The 13,863-nt window shown below is 52.0% G+C and overlaps 4 non-coding genes and 4 pseudogenes across 4 annotated transcripts; all 8 read left to right on the top strand.

Moving 5' to 3' along the window:
• The first annotated feature begins 1,516 nt into the window (after positions 1 to 1,516).
• Positions 1,517 to 1,685, top strand: LOC139397990 (U2 spliceosomal RNA; annotated as a pseudogene).
• A 461-nt stretch (positions 1,686 to 2,146) lies between these two features.
• On the top strand, positions 2,147 to 2,263 carry LOC139398011 (U5 spliceosomal RNA). Its single transcript, XR_011631294.1, has one exon. It is a non-coding gene; the product is annotated as a U5 spliceosomal RNA (small nuclear RNA).
• Positions 2,264 to 4,646: 2,383 nt separating this feature from the next.
• Positions 4,647 to 4,815, top strand: LOC139397989 (U2 spliceosomal RNA; annotated as a pseudogene).
• A 466-nt stretch (positions 4,816 to 5,281) lies between these two features.
• LOC139398010 (U5 spliceosomal RNA) lies at positions 5,282 to 5,398 on the top strand. The gene has a single exon (XR_011631293.1). It is a non-coding gene; the product is annotated as a U5 spliceosomal RNA (small nuclear RNA).
• A 2,383-nt stretch (positions 5,399 to 7,781) lies between these two features.
• LOC139397988 (U2 spliceosomal RNA) lies at positions 7,782 to 7,950 on the top strand (annotated as a pseudogene).
• Positions 7,951 to 8,408: 458 nt separating this feature from the next.
• Positions 8,409 to 8,525, top strand: LOC139398009 (U5 spliceosomal RNA). Its single transcript, XR_011631292.1, has one exon. It is a non-coding gene; the product is annotated as a U5 spliceosomal RNA (small nuclear RNA).
• A 2,383-nt stretch (positions 8,526 to 10,908) lies between these two features.
• Positions 10,909 to 11,077, top strand: LOC139397987 (U2 spliceosomal RNA; annotated as a pseudogene).
• Positions 11,078 to 11,554: 477 nt separating this feature from the next.
• On the top strand, positions 11,555 to 11,671 carry LOC139398008 (U5 spliceosomal RNA). The gene has a single exon (XR_011631291.1). It is a non-coding gene; the product is annotated as a U5 spliceosomal RNA (small nuclear RNA).
• Positions 11,672 to 13,863: the final 2,192 nt, after the last annotated feature.

Below are 13,863 nucleotides of genomic sequence, written 5' to 3'. Positions count from 1 at the left end.
GGAGGTGTTTTCAGGCACTCCTCAGGGAGGACCCAAAGGGGTTGGGAGGTTACCTCCATCCTCCAGCAATGTTCTCCCTGGGGGCTGACAGGGGGACATTGTTTTATGCCCGTCAGCCTCCGTTCTGCAGGCGGTGTATGGCCTATGGCCATACCCTGGCCTCGTGTGAAGCCAGGAGGTGCAGGTTCTGTGGTTCAGAGGAGCACGAGGCCAGGGACTGTGCCGAGCCGAAGAAATGCCACGGGTGTGGCTCGGTAGCGCACCTGTGGCGGGACTGCCCGGCTCGGCGGAGGTCATACGCGTCTGCAGCTGGGGGGGGAGCGAGAGCGGGGGATGGAGGAAGACAAGAGCCGGAAGACACAGGCGGAAGGACTGCACAGAAGGAGTCGGAGAAAGGAGAAGAAAAGGAGAGTGCGGGGACAGAAGGAGAGGTGGACGGGATAGTAGGAGAGGAGGCCGGGACAGAAGGAGAGGTGGCCGGGATGGAAGGAGAGATGGATGGGACAGAAGGAGAGGTGGTCGGTACAGAAGGAGAGGAGAACGGGATGGAAGGAGAGGTGGTCGGAATAGAGGAAGGGAAGGAGGTGGAAGGAGAAAAGAAGAAGAAAAAGAAGAAGAAGACTGCGACGAGGATGGAGGAGAGTGAGGAGATGGTGAGAGGCGAGAGACCAGAGGAGACAACAGTGGAGAGAAAGGAGGTGGAGGAGGGTTTGGAGAAAGAACCGGAAGGAGAGACGGAAAGGCGAAGGGGGGTGAAGAATTGGGAGGGGAGTGGAGTGTCGAAGGAAAGGCTGGAGGAGTTGAGAGGGATGGTGAGGAATTTGGTAGAAAAGGAAATGGGGAAGGCAAAGGAGAAGGAAGGAACGGTGTGTGACGTTGGATATCGAAGTCCTTTTATGAATGATCCTCCGTGCAAGAGGCCAAAGAAGGTGGTGGACAGCAGGTGGAGGAGGGGTGGTAAAAAGGGGGGGGGGGGCAGTGCGGGGGGATGGGGAGGCAGCGGGGCCCTCGTGGGCTCCATCTTCCTCATCTTTTAGACCCCTCGCTGAGCTTGACCTCCCAGGGATGGCCCAAAGCTGGATGATGGAGGGAGAGTCGGACTTTCTCTTTGGGGATGAAGCGTCCCCGGTCCGGAGTCCGGAGCAGGGGGGGGTGATGGACTTGAGGGTGGGGCAGGTGCCGGGGGTTGTTGCTGTATTCAGCGGAGGGGGGACGGTGGGAGATGGGAGCAATGTAGGGCCACAGTTAGACGAGTTAGACGGGATAGAGAAGGGGAGCAATGGGTGAGTTTTTGTTGTAAAATAGGTGGGGTAAAAGTTAGCAGTTTTGGACTGATTTTTTGTGTTTGGTTGATAGAAGATATTTAAGTTAATGGGATAATGAAGATTATTGTTTGGTAATTTGGATTTGGTAAATAGTTTATTAGTTATGGAATGATTATTTGTAGTGTGGTGTATTTGGATATTTAAGTTGATGGAATTGTGAAAGTGTATTGTTTGGTGTTTGAAGATAATAAATATATTTTGTAAAAATCTGTTCTTATCAGTTTAATATCTGATACGTCCCCCATCGGGGGACTACATATTAAATGGATTTTTCGAACAGGGAGTCGGAAATGGGGCTTGCTCCGTCCGCTCCACGCATCGACCCGGTATTGCAGTACCTCCGGGAACGGTGCAACACTTTTCTTCCGTTGTCAAGGAAAAATGCAAATTCACAAAGCTCTGTAAACAGCTGGCTAGCTAGCTAGCTGGCTAGCTAGCAGAAGAAGAGAAGGAAAGAAACATTCAAACTGAAAGAAAGGCGAAGCGCTCTTCAATGGGGTCCCCCGTTTCCCGCCATTTTACTTAAAAAAAAAAAAAAAAAAAAAAAAAAAGAATTGGGGCCAGGATTGTGTGTGTGTGTGTCTCTCTCTCTCTCTCTCTCTCTCTCTCTCTCTCTCTCTCTCTCTCTCTCTCTCTCTCTCTCTCTCTCTCTCTCTCTCTCTCTCTCTCTCTCTCTCTCTCTGTGCCTCTGTGTCTGTGACCTTCTTTTTATCCACAGACAGCCCTCGAAAACTTGGAAGAGTGGGTTCCGGGAGCACCCGCGGGAACCCTGCCTAGAGTGCACAGAGTGTGTCTCGGGCCCCGACCTCTTGACTTCCATATGACTCTGGTTTCTCTTCATTACGCACAAGCCTTTCGCCTTTTACTAAAGACTTCCGTGGAGAGGAACACTTACGAGTTCAACGTATTTTTGGAGCGGCTTTGCTTCTTGCAGAGCCCGGTATCTTGTTTCAAGGGAAATTGACAGAGATGGGCCAGGATAGTGACTTAAAGACGCATTAGCGACTTTTTCCAAAAAACACCTGCCTGTTTGTTGCCAGGGAAACGGTGGTTGGTTGGTTGGTTGGTTGGTTGAGTGGGGGTTGGAGGGAGAGAGGAGCTGGCTTTTGCCAACCCACCCGCTGAGGTCTGTCGAGACCCCCGGGGGTCCGGCGGTTTCAGGGTTCCATTTGTGGGTTATCGCTTCTCGGCCTTTTGGCTCAGATCAAGCTTGACACCGAGGTGTCCCAGAGCCCGCTGAGCCAAAAGGTCGAAGGAAGTCCGGAGGGAGGAAGGTTTATTGTTTTGTGGCGTAGAAATTGTTTTTTGGCGTTCCCGGTCTGCAAGAGGCTTCTTCCTTTTTTGAAGAGAGCTTGAAAACTGAGAAAATGGCGAGAGATGTACCAAGAAGAATGTTTCCAGGGATTGGGATTGCGAACACTGTAAGGTTTGCATGGAGCAAAATGGACTCAGAGCCGTTCGTGAGAGAGAAGTTTGGCAGAGCTGTCTTGATGGGGGAGCTAAAGTTGGCAGTCAAAGATGTTATGTGCTTTCAGGATAACCCGTCGGAGAAAGCCTTTGATGTTACATTTTTTACAGAGGAGGTGCATGAGGACATCATGAAGAAGGTGAGGGCTGCGGGAGGTGAGAGCCCTATATGCAATTATGAGGTCACAAGCCTGGCCAAGAATAATTTTAGACTGGTGACTGTAAACATTTATAATCCCCACGTCAAGGACGAGGAGGTGAGGGCATTCCTGGGGAGGTTTATGGAAAACGTTTCTTCGGCAAGGCTCCTCAGGGACTCCCTGGGGTTTTGGACTGGGAGGAGGTGTTTTCAGGCACTCCTCAGGGAGGACCCAAAGGGGTTGGGAGGTTACCTCCATCCTCCAGCAATGTTCTCCCTGGGGGCTGACAGGGGGACATTGTTTTATGCCCGTCAGCCTCCGTTCTGCAGGCGGTGTATGGCCTATGGCCATACCCTGGCCTCGTGTGAAGCCAGGAGGTGCAGGTTCTGTGGTTCAGAGGAGCACGAGGCCAGGGACTGTGCCGAGCCGAAGAAATGCCACGGGTGTGGCTCGGTAGCGCACCTGTGGCGGGACTGCCCGGCTCGGCGGAGGTCATACGCGTCTGCAGCTGGGGGGGGAGCGAGAGCGGGGGATGGAGGAAGACAAGAGCCGGAAGACACAGGCGGAAGGACTGCACAGAAGGAGTCGGAGAAAGGAGAAGAAAAGGAGAGTGCGGGGACAGAAGGAGAGGTGGACGGGATAGTAGGAGAGGAGGCCGGGACAGAAGGAGAGGTGGCCGGGATGGAAGGAGAGATGGATGGGACAGAAGGAGAGGTGGTCGGTACAGAAGGAGAGGAGAACGGGATGGAAGGAGAGGTGGTCGGAATAGAGGAAGGGAAGGAGGTGGAAGGAGAAAAGAAGAAGAAAAAGAAGAAGAAGACTGCGACGAGGATGGAGGAGAGTGAGGAGATGGTGAGAGGCGAGAGACCAGAGGAGACAACAGTGGAGAGAAAGGAGGTGGAGGAGGGTTTGGAGAAAGAACCGGAAGGAGAGACGGAAAGGCGAAGGGGGGTGAAGAATTGGGAGGGGAGTGGAGTGTCGAAGGAAAGGCTGGAGGAGTTGAGAGGGATGGTGAGGAATTTGGTAGAAAAGGAAATGGGGAAGGCAAAGGAGAAGGAAGGAACGGTGTGTGACGTTGGATATCGAAGTCCTTTTATGAATGATCCTCCGTGCAAGAGGCCAAAGAAGGTGGTGGACAGCAGGTGGAGGAGGGGTGGTAAAAAGGGGGGGGGGGCAGTGCGGGGGGATGGGGAGGCAGCGGGGCCCTCGTGGGCTCCATCTTCCTCATCTTTTAGACCCCTCGCTGAGCTTGACCTCCCAGGGATGGCCCAAAGCTGGATGATGGAGGGAGAGTCGGACTTTCTCTTTGGGGATGAAGCGTCCCCGGTCCGGAGTCCGGAGCAGGGGGGGGTGATGGACTTGAGGGTGGGGCAGGTGCCGGGGGTTGTTGCTGTATTCAGCGGAGGGGGGACGGTGGGAGATGGGAGCAATGTAGGGCCACAGTTAGACGAGTTAGACGGGATAGAGAAGGGGAGCAATGGGTGAGTTTTTGTTGTAAAATAGGTGGGGTAAAAGTTAGCAGTTTTGGACTGATTTTTTGTGTTTGGTTGATAGAAGATATTTAAGTTAATGGGATAATGAAGATTATTGTTTGGTAATTTGGATTTGGTAAATAGTTTATTAGTTATGGAATGATTATTTGTAGTGTGGTGTATTTGGATATTTAAGTTGATGGAATTGTGAAAGTGTATTGTTTGGTGTTTGAAGATAATAAATATATTTTGTAAAAATCTGTTCTTATCAGTTTAATATCTGATACGTCCCCCATCGGGGGACTACATATTAAATGGATTTTTCGAACAGGGAGTCGGAAATGGGGCTTGCTCCGTCCGCTCCACGCATCGACCCGGTATTGCAGTACCTCCGGGAACGGTGCAACACTTTTCTTCCGTTGTCAAGGAAAAATGCAAATTCACAAAGCTCTGTAAACAGCTGGCTAGCTAGCTAGCTGGCTAGCTAGCAGAAGAAGAGAAGGAAAGAAACATTCAAACTGAAAGAAAGGCGAAGCGCTCTTCAATGGGGTCCCCCGTTTCCCGCCATTTTACTTAAAAAAAAAAAAAAAAAAAAAAAAAAAAGAATTGGGGCCAGGATTGTGTGTGTGTGTGTCTCTCTCTCTCTCTCTCTCTCTCTCTCTCTCTCTCTCTCTCTCTCTCTCTCTCTCTCTCTCTCTCTCTCTCTCTCTCTCTCTCTCTCTCTCTCTCTGTCTCTCTGTGCCTCTGTGTCTGTGACCTTCTTTTTATCCACAGACAGCCCTCGAAAACTTGGAAGAGTGGGTTCCGGGAGCACCCGCGGGAACCCTGCCTAGAGTGCACAGAGTGTGTCTCGGGCCCCGACCTCTTGACTTCCATATGACTCTGGTTTCTCTTCATTACGCACAAGCCTTTCGCCTTTTACTAAAGACTTCCGTGGAGAGGAACACTTACGAGTTCAACGTATTTTTGGAGCGGCTTTGCTTCTTGCAGAGCCCGGTATCTTGTTTCAAGGGAAATTGACAGAGATGGGCCAGGATAGTGACTTAAAGACGCATTAGCGACTTTTTCCAAAAAACACCTGCCTGTTTGTTGCCAGGGAAACGGTGGTTGGTTGGTTGGTTGGTTGGTTGAGTGGGGGTTGGAGGGAGAGAGGAGCTGGCTTTTGCCAACCCACCCGCTGAGGTCTGTCGAGACCCCCGGGGGTCCGGCGGTTTCAGGGTTCCATTTGTGGGTTATCGCTTCTCGGCCTTTTGGCTCAGATCAAGCTTGACACCGAGGTGTCCCAGAGCCCGCTGAGCCAAAAGGTCGAAGGAAGTCCGGAGGGAGGAAGGTTTATTGTTTTGTGGCGTAGAAATTGTTTTTTGGCGTTCCCGGTCTGCAAGAGGCTTCTTCCTTTTTTGAAGAGAGCTTGAAAACTGAGAAAATGGCGAGAGATGTACCAAGAAGAATGTTTCCAGGGATTGGGATTGCGAACACTGTAAGGTTTGCATGGAGCAAAATGGACTCAGAGCCGTTCGTGAGAGAGAAGTTTGGCAGAGCTGTCTTGATGGGGGAGCTAAAGTTGGCAGTCAAAGATGTTATGTGCTTTCAGGATAACCCGTCGGAGAAAGCCTTTGATGTTACATTTTTTACAGAGGAGGTGCATGAGGACATCATGAAGAAGGTGAGGGCTGCGGGAGGTGAGAGCCCTATATGCAATTATGAGGTCACAAGCCTGGCCAAGAATAATTTTAGACTGGTGACTGTAAACATTTATAATCCCCACGTCAAGGACGAGGAGGTGAGGGCATTCCTGGGGAGGTTTATGGAAAACGTTTCTTCGGCAAGGCTCCTCAGGGACTCCCTGGGGTTTTGGACTGGGAGGAGGTGTTTTCAGGCACTCCTCAGGGAGGACCCAAAGGGGTTGGGAGGTTACCTCCATCCTCCAGCAATGTTCTCCCTGGGGGCTGACAGGGGGACATTGTTTTATGCCCGTCAGCCTCCGTTCTGCAGGCGGTGTATGGCCTATGGCCATACCCTGGCCTCGTGTGAAGCCAGGAGGTGCAGGTTCTGTGGTTCAGAGGAGCACGAGGCCAGGGACTGTGCCGAGCCGAAGAAATGCCACGGGTGTGGCTCGGTAGCGCACCTGTGGCGGGACTGCCCGGCTCGGCGGAGGTCATACGCGTCTGCAGCTGGGGGGGGAGCGAGAGCGGGGGATGGAGGAAGACAAGAGCCGGAAGACACAGGCGGAAGGACTGCACAGAAGGAGTCGGAGAAAGGAGAAGAAAAGGAGAGTGCGGGGACAGAAGGAGAGGTGGACGGGATAGTAGGAGAGGAGGCCGGGACAGAAGGAGAGGTGGCCGGGATGGAAGGAGAGATGGATGGGACAGAAGGAGAGGTGGTCGGTACAGAAGGAGAGGAGAACGGGATGGAAGGAGAGGTGGTCGGAATAGAGGAAGGGAAGGAGGTGGAAGGAGAAAAGAAGAAGAAAAAGAAGAAGAAGACTGCGACGAGGATGGAGGAGAGTGAGGAGATGGTGAGAGGCGAGAGACCAGAGGAGACAACAGTGGAGAGAAAGGAGGTGGAGGAGGGTTTGGAGAAAGAACCGGAAGGAGAGACGGAAAGGCGAAGGGGGGTGAAGAATTGGGAGGGGAGTGGAGTGTCGAAGGAAAGGCTGGAGGAGTTGAGAGGGATGGTGAGGAATTTGGTAGAAAAGGAAATGGGGAAGGCAAAGGAGAAGGAAGGAACGGTGTGTGACGTTGGATATCGAAGTCCTTTTATGAATGATCCTCCGTGCAAGAGGCCAAAGAAGGTGGTGGACAGCAGGTGGAGGAGGGGTGGTAAAAAGGGGGGGGGGGCAGTGCGGGGGGATGGGGAGGCAGCGGGGCCCTCGTGGGCTCCATCTTCCTCATCTTTTAGACCCCTCGCTGAGCTTGACCTCCCAGGGATGGCCCAAAGCTGGATGATGGAGGGAGAGTCGGACTTTCTCTTTGGGGATGAAGCGTCCCCGGTCCGGAGTCCGGAGCAGGGGGGGGTGATGGACTTGAGGGTGGGGCAGGTGCCGGGGGTTGTTGCTGTATTCAGCGGAGGGGGGACGGTGGGAGATGGGAGCAATGTAGGGCCACAGTTAGACGAGTTAGACGGGATAGAGAAGGGGAGCAATGGGTGAGTTTTTGTTGTAAAATAGGTGGGGTAAAAGTTAGCAGTTTTGGACTGATTTTTTGTGTTTGGTTGATAGAAGATATTTAAGTTAATGGGATAATGAAGATTATTGTTTGGTAATTTGGATTTGGTAAATAGTTTATTAGTTATGGAATGATTATTTGTAGTGTGGTGTATTTGGATATTTAAGTTGATGGAATTGTGAAAGTGTATTGTTTGGTGTTTGAAGATAATAAATATATTTTGTAAAAATCTGTTCTTATCAGTTTAATATCTGATACGTCCCCCATCGGGGGACTACATATTAAATGGATTTTTCGAACAGGGAGTCGGAAATGGGGCTTGCTCCGTCCGCTCCACGCATCGACCCGGTATTGCAGTACCTCCGGGAACGGTGCAACACTTTTCTTCCGTTGTCAAGGAAAAATGCAAATTCACAAAGCTCTGTAAACAGCTGGCTAGCTAGCTAGCTGGCTAGCTAGCAGAAGAAGAGAAGGAAAGAAACATTCAAACTGAAAGAAAGGCGAAGCGCTCTTCAATGGGGTCCCCCGTTTCCCGCCATTTTACTTAAAAAAAAAAAAAAAAAAAAAAAAAAAATTGAGGATTGGTGTGTGTGGATTGTGTGTGTGTGTCTCTCTCTCTCTCTCTCTCTCTCTCTCTCTCTCTCTCTCTCTCTCTCTCTCTCTCTCTCTCTCTCTCTCTCTCTGTCTCTCTCTCTCTCTCTGTGCCTCTGTGTCTGTGACCTTCTTTTTATCCACAGACAGCCCTCGAAAACTTGGAAGAGTGGGTTCCGGGAGCACCCGCGGGAACCCTGCCTAGAGTGCACAGAGTGTGTCTCGGGCCCCGACCTCTTGACTTCCATATGACTCTGGTTTCTCTTCATTACGCACAAGCCTTTCGCCTTTTACTAAAGACTTCCGTGGAGAGGAACACTTACGAGTTCAACGTATTTTTGGAGCGGCTTTGCTTCTTGCAGAGCCCGGTATCTTGTTTCAAGGGAAATTGACAGAGATGGGCCAGGATAGTGACTTAAAGACGCATTAGCGACTTTTTCCAAAAAACACCTGCCTGTTTGTTGCCAGGGAAACGGTGGTTGGTTGGTTGGTTGGTTGGTTGAGTGGGGGTTGGAGGGAGAGAGGAGCTGGCTTTTGCCAACCCACCCGCTGAGGTCTGTCGAGACCCCCGGGGGTCCGGCGGTTTCAGGGTTCCATTTGTGGGTTATCGCTTCTCGGCCTTTTGGCTCAGATCAAGCTTGACACCGAGGTGTCCCAGAGCCCGCTGAGCCAAAAGGTCGAAGGAAGTCCGGAGGGAGGAAGGTTTATTGTTTTGTGGCGTAGAAATTGTTTTTTGGCGTTCCCGGTCTGCAAGAGGCTTCTTCCTTTTTTGAAGAGAGCTTGAAAACTGAGAAAATGGCGAGAGATGTACCAAGAAGAATGTTTCCAGGGATTGGGATTGCGAACACTGTAAGGTTTGCATGGAGCAAAATGGACTCAGAGCCGTTCGTGAGAGAGAAGTTTGGCAGAGCTGTCTTGATGGGGGAGCTAAAGTTGGCAGTCAAAGATGTTATGTGCTTTCAGGATAACCCGTCGGAGAAAGCCTTTGATGTTACATTTTTTACAGAGGAGGTGCATGAGGACATCATGAAGAAGGTGAGGGCTGCGGGAGGTGAGAGCCCTATATGCAATTATGAGGTCACAAGCCTGGCCAAGAATAATTTTAGACTGGTGACTGTAAACATTTATAATCCCCACGTCAAGGACGAGGAGGTGAGGGCATTCCTGGGGAGGTTTATGGAAAACGTTTCTTCGGCAAGGCTCCTCAGGGACTCCCTGGGGTTTTGGACTGGGAGGAGGTGTTTTCAGGCACTCCTCAGGGAGGACCCAAAGGGGTTGGGAGGTTACCTCCATCCTCCAGCAATGTTCTCCCTGGGGGCTGACAGGGGGACATTGTTTTATGCCCGTCAGCCTCCGTTCTGCAGGCGGTGTATGGCCTATGGCCATACCCTGGCCTCGTGTGAAGCCAGGAGGTGCAGGTTCTGTGGTTCAGAGGAGCACGAGGCCAGGGACTGTGCCGAGCCGAAGAAATGCCACGGGTGTGGCTCGGTAGCGCACCTGTGGCGGGACTGCCCGGCTCGGCGGAGGTCATACGCGTCTGCAGCTGGGGGGGGAGCGAGAGCGGGGGATGGAGGAAGACAAGAGCCGGAAGACACAGGCGGAAGGACTGCACAGAAGGAGTCGGAGAAAGGAGAAGAAAAGGAGAGTGCGGGGACAGAAGGAGAGGTGGACGGGATAGTAGGAGAGGAGGCCGGGACAGAAGGAGAGGTGGCCGGGATGGAAGGAGAGATGGATGGGACAGAAGGAGAGGTGGTCGGTACAGAAGGAGAGGAGAACGGGATGGAAGGAGAGGTGGTCGGAATAGAGGAAGGGAAGGAGGTGGAAGGAGAAAAGAAGAAGAAAAAGAAGAAGAAGACTGCGACGAGGATGGAGGAGAGTGAGGAGATGGTGAGAGGCGAGAGACCAGAGGAGACAACAGTGGAGAGAAAGGAGGTGGAGGAGGGTTTGGAGAAAGAACCGGAAGGAGAGACGGAAAGGCGAAGGGGGGTGAAGAATTGGGAGGGGAGTGGAGTGTCGAAGGAAAGGCTGGAGGAGTTGAGAGGGATGGTGAGGAATTTGGTAGAAAAGGAAATGGGGAAGGCAAAGGAGAAGGAAGGAACGGTGTGTGACGTTGGATATCGAAGTCCTTTTATGAATGATCCTCCGTGCAAGAGGCCAAAGAAGGTGGTGGACAGCAGGTGGAGGAGGGGTGGTAAAAAGGGGGGGGGGGCAGTGCGGGGGGATGGGGAGGCAGCGGGGCCCTCGTGGGCTCCATCTTCCTCATCTTTTAGACCCCTCGCTGAGCTTGACCTCCCAGGGATGGCCCAAAGCTGGATGATGGAGGGAGAGTCGGACTTTCTCTTTGGGGATGAAGCGTCCCCGGTCCGGAGTCCGGAGCAGGGGGGGGTGATGGACTTGAGGGTGGGGCAGGTGCCGGGGGTTGTTGCTGTATTCAGCGGAGGGGGGACGGTGGGAGATGGGAGCAATGTAGGGCCACAGTTAGACGAGTTAGACGGGATAGAGAAGGGGAGCAATGGGTGAGTTTTTGTTGTAAAATAGGTGGGGTAAAAGTTAGCAGTTTTGGACTGATTTTTTGTGTTTGGTTGATAGAAGATATTTAAGTTAATGGGATAATGAAGATTATTGTTTGGTAATTTGGATTTGGTAAATAGTTTATTAGTTATGGAATGATTATTTGTAGTGTGGTGTATTTGGATATTTAAGTTGATGGAATTGTGAAAGTGTATTGTTTGGTGTTTGAAGATAATAAATATATTTTGTAAAAATCTGTTCTTATCAGTTTAATATCTGATACGTCCCCCATCGGGGGACTACATATTAAATGGATTTTTCGAACAGGGAGTCGGAAATGGGGCTTGCTCCGTCCGCTCCACGCATCGACCCGGTATTGCAGTACCTCCGGGAACGGTGCAACACTTTTCTTCCGTTGTCAAGGAAAAATGCAAATTCACAAAGCTCTGTAAACAGCTGGCTAGCTAGCTAGCTGGCTAGCTAGCAGAAGAAGAGAAGGAAAGAAACATTCAAACTGAAAGAAAGGCGAAGCGCTCTTCAATGGGGTCCCCCGTTTCCCGCCATTTTACTTAAAAAAAAAAAAAAAAAAAAAAAAAAAAAAAGAATTGGGGCCAGGATTGTGTGTGTGTGTGTCTCTCTCTCTCTCTCTCTCTCTCTCTCTCTCTCTCTCTCTCTCTCTCTCTCTCTCTCTCTCTCTCTCTCTCTCTCTCTCTCTCTCTCTCTCTCTCTCTCTCTCTGTCTCTCTGTGCCTCTGTGTCTGTGACCTTCTTTTTATCCACAGACAGCCCTCGAAAACTTGGAAGAGTGGGTTCCGGGAGCACCCGCGGGAACCCTGCCTAGAGTGCACAGAGTGTGTCTCGGGCCCCGACCTCTTGACTTCCATATGACTCTGGTTTCTCTTCATTACGCACAAGCCTTTCGCCTTTTACTAAAGACTTCCGTGGAGAGGAACACTTACGAGTTCAACGTATTTTTGGAGCGGCTTTGCTTCTTGCAGAGCCCGGTATCTTGTTTCAAGGGAAATTGACAGAGATGGGCCAGGATAGTGACTTAAAGACGCATTAGCGACTTTTTCCAAAAAACACCTGCCTGTTTGTTGCCAGGGAAACGGTGGTTGGTTGGTTGGTTGGTTGGTTGAGTGGGGGTTGGAGGGAGAGAGGAGCTGGCTTTTGCCAACCCACCCGCTGAGGTCTGTCGAGACCCCCGGGGGTCCGGCGGTTTCAGGGTTCCATTTGTGGGTTATCGCTTCTCGGCCTTTTGGCTCAGATCAAGCTTGACACCGAGGTGTCCCAGAGCCCGCTGAGCCAAAAGGTCGAAGGAAGTCCGGAGGGAGGAAGGTTTATTGTTTTGTGGCGTAGAAATTGTTTTTTGGCGTTCCCGGTCTGCAAGAGGCTTCTTCCTTTTTTGAAGAGAGCTTGAAAACTGAGAAAATGGCGAGAGATGTACCAAGAAGAATGTTTCCAGGGATTGGGATTGCGAACACTGTAAGGTTTGCATGGAGCAAAATGGACTCAGAGCCGTTCGTGAGAGAGAAGTTTGGCAGAGCTGTCTTGATGGGGGAGCTAAAGTTGGCAGTCAAAGATGTTATGTGCTTTCAGGATAACCCGTCGGAGAAAGCCTTTGATGTTACATTTTTTACAGAGGAGGTGCATGAGGACATCATGAAGAAGGTGAGGGCTGCGGGAGGTGAGAGCCCTATATGCAATTATGAGGTCACAAGCCTGGCCAAGAATAATTTTAGACTGGTGACTGTAAACATTTATAATCCCCACGTCAAGGACGAGGAGGTGAGGGCATTCCTGGGGAGGTTTATGGAAAACGTTTCTTCGGCAAGGCTCCTCAGGGACTCCCTGGGGTTTTGGACTGGGAGGAGGTGTTTTCAGGCACTCCTCAGGGAGGACCCAAAGGGGTTGGGGGTTACCTCCATCCTCCAGCAATGTTCTCCCTGGGGGCTGACAGGGGGACATTGTTTTATGCCCGTCAGCCTCCGTTCTGCAGGCGGTGTATGGCCTATGGCCATACCCTGGCCTCGTGTGAAGCCAGGAGGTGCAGGTTCTGTGGTTCAGAGGAGCACGAGGCCAGGGACTGTGCCGAGCCGAAGAAATGCCACGGGTGTGGCTCGGTAGCGCACCTGTGGCGGGACTGCCCGGCTCGGCGGAGGTCATACGCGTCTGCAGCTGGGGGGGGAGCGAGAGCGGGGGATGGAGGAAGACAAGAGCCGGAAGACACAGGCGGAAGGACTGCACAGAAGGAGTCGGAGAAAGGAGAAGAAAAGGAGAGTGCGGGGACAGAAGGAGAGGTGGACGGGATAGTAGGAGAGGAGGCCGGGACAGAAGGAGAGGTGGCCGGGATGGAAGGAGAGATGGATGGGACAGAAGGAGAGGTGGTCGGTACAGAAGGAGAGGAGAACGGGATGGAAGGAGAGGTGGTCGGAATAGAGGAAGGGAAGGAGGTGGAAGGAGAAAAGAAGAAGAAAAAGAAGAAGAAGACTGCGACGAGGATGGAGGAGAGTGAGGAGATGGTGAGAGGCGAGAGACCAGAGGAGACAACAGTGGAGAGAAAGGAGGTGGAGGAGGGTTTGGAGAAAGAACCGGAAGGAGAGACGGAAAGGCGAAGGGGGGTGAAGAATTGGGAGGGGAGTGGAGTGTCGAAGGAAAGGCTGGAGGAGTTGAGAGGGATGGTGAGGAATTTGGTAGAAAAGGAAATGGGGAAGGCAAAGGAGAAGGAAGGAACGGTGTGTGACGTTGGATATCGAAGTCCTTTTATGAATGATCCTCCGTGCAAGAGGCCAAAGAAGGTGGTGGACAGCAGGTGGAGGAGGGGTGGTAAAAAGGGGGGGGGGGCAGTGCGGGGGGATGGGGAGGCAGCGGGGCCCTCGTGGGCTCCATCTTCCTCATCTTTTAGACCCCTCGCTGAGCTTGACCTCCCAGGGATGGCCCAAAGCTGGATGATGGAGGGAGAGTCGGACTTTCTCTTTGGGGATGAAGCGTCCCCGGTCCGGAGTCCGGAGCAGGGGGGGGTGATGGACTTGAGGGTGGGGCAGGTGCCGGGGGTTGTTGCTGTATTCAGCGGAGGGGGGACGGTGGGAGATGGGAGCAATGTAGGGCCACAGTTAGACGAGTTAGACGGGATAGAGAAGGGGAGCAATGGGTGAGTTTTTGTTGTAAAATAGGTGGGGTAAAAGTTAGCAGTT

This window comes from Oncorhynchus clarkii, unplaced genomic scaffold (assembly GCF_045791955.1).
Source record: "Oncorhynchus clarkii lewisi isolate Uvic-CL-2024 unplaced genomic scaffold, UVic_Ocla_1.0 unplaced_contig_13504_pilon_pilon, whole genome shotgun sequence".
NCBI classification, from domain to species: domain Eukaryota; kingdom Metazoa; phylum Chordata; class Actinopteri; order Salmoniformes; family Salmonidae; genus Oncorhynchus; species Oncorhynchus clarkii.
The sequence above is the reverse complement of the archived record's forward strand: the minus strand, read 5'-3'. Positions and strand labels throughout refer to the sequence as shown.